Source organism: Protobothrops mucrosquamatus, unplaced genomic scaffold, assembly GCF_001527695.2.
Source record: "Protobothrops mucrosquamatus isolate PMUCROS unplaced genomic scaffold, P.Mucros_1.0 scaffold1659, whole genome shotgun sequence".
In the NCBI taxonomy this organism is placed as follows: Eukaryota; Metazoa; Chordata; class Lepidosauria; order Squamata; family Viperidae; genus Protobothrops; species Protobothrops mucrosquamatus.
The window spans coordinates 424,078-426,177 of record NW_015387816.1 but is presented as its reverse complement, the minus strand read 5'-3'; positions in this window follow the sequence as shown (position 1 = coordinate 426,177).

Genomic DNA, 2,100 nt, shown 5'->3' with positions numbered 1-2,100 from the left:
TATGCACTAGCAAGACACCAGGACATTTACATTTGTTCACTATTGTTCCTTGACAACTAGTATTCAGATGCATGGTGTGACGCATAATCCAATCCTGGAAGTAAAATAATATCATAATTGTGGTTAATAGAATAATTTGTCCAAATCTCATCGACCTCATAGTTACTACATCATGTGGAAATAACTAGTTAAACTTTTAGCTAGATAAATTAATACTTTCCGGAGGTTCTCATTATTCTCCTCCTTAAGAGAGAACCATGTGAAGATGGCTTATCTCACCTCTGGAAAACTTTGGCAAAGGAGGACATCTATCAGACTCTTAATGTATGATTTTATGACATGGTCTATCAAACACACACAGAAATCAACATTGCTGAAAATCACTGTTCTACTGTCAAATAGTACTGGTATAATGTGGGATGTGGAGAGGTCCCAAAAGCTCAACCATTGATCTAGGACAGGGGTGTCAAGCTCGCAACTTCACGTGACGTGTCACGACGTATCACAACTTTTTTTCCATTGCCGGCAATGGGGTGGGCGCGGTTTTGGCATGACGCATCCAGCCCATGGGCCAGCAGTTTGACATCCCTGATCTAGGAGCTACATACAGGCTGAAAGTTTCTCACCTTAGAGAATGAAGAAAAATATAAAGAATTGGTTTCTGATATTCTTCCCAACAGTTATATTTTAATCTCTCTTACTAAAATTATATCATAATACTCTTCTTTCTATAAATTATCTTATCTAATCATCAAAGCCCTGATTGATCCTGTTCCAAGAAGCTAATTTTGAAAATTGATAAGAATGGAAGAAGTTTGAGAAACATTTCACAAAACTTCATCTTTGGGAAAGCTTTTTACCTGACTTTACAGTTTGATTCTATCCATATCTACTCAGTCAGAGACCCCATATGTTCAATGTGATCCACTCCCAGATAAATGTATAAAATTTGCAACCCAAATGAGTTCATAAATTTGTTGTAGTATTAGCAACAGCATGAAACTTGTTCTCCTACCTTCACACTTGATCTTATAACAACCATGACTGGTGCCAAATGCAAAGGCTGTTTAATGTTCTCAGCCTAAGAAACATGCTTTAAAGAAGTTCCATCTTTTTATCTTCAGCTCAAATATTGATTGACCTGCTTTCTGCTAGGTACTGCTGGCCTTGGGGCTTTCACTGAAAATGAGAAGCTCTCAGAGGAGATGCTGGAGAAAAAAAAATAGGTCATAGCTGAGAACACGGGGAGGGGAAATATCACAATGAATAAGTCTGCATATTTTTAACAGTATAAGGAGACATAATCAGCTCCTTTTCCCCAAAAATGTATAAAAAACATTTACCCAAAGGTTTACTTTGAAATGCAACATATATAACCTTTTATGCCCAGTATAGGATCCAGTTGATAGCCATTCTTGGTTTACTTTGAATAGTCCAAGTTAGAATAAGGGTCAAGAGAGATGGCAAAGAACAATATATTCCTCATCGAACACCTTATTATTTCTTGCAAATAATATTAAATCAAACATAAATTATAAAAAAGTTTATGAGAACAAGGAAGAAGTTTTTCTTTGGTCTAACCAAATTACCAATGTGGCATTCCCTCTATCCCCATGGACAGGGGTAGGCAACCTTGGCTCTTTTATGACTCCTGGACTTCAACTCCCAGAATTCCTGAGCCAATCAAGGAAGGTGATTAGAAAATGTGCAGTCTAATTCTAGCATGTTTCACCCCAGAGCTGAAATATATGGCTCACTTGTACAGCATATAAGTTCTCCAGTTTTCTTTTTAATTTATTCCTGTACTTTTAGAACAGTTTTTGCTGTGCTGTGATTTCCTGTACAAATGAGTTGTGGTATTCTACATTAAGGTCTGTGGACAGGAAATTCATGGCCAGGTCTTTTTCTTTTTCTTTTCTCAGAGGCTATATTTCACTGTGCATCCAAACCACTGCAGTTAAAAATCTTGAACCTCATGTTGTTCTGAAAATCTCTTCAATGTTTGCCCACATTCTCTTTGTTTCTTGTAAATATGTGTAGATGAGTATAAGATTCACACAAATAAAACCTAGCTTTCGATGGCCTAAAACTGCCATCATC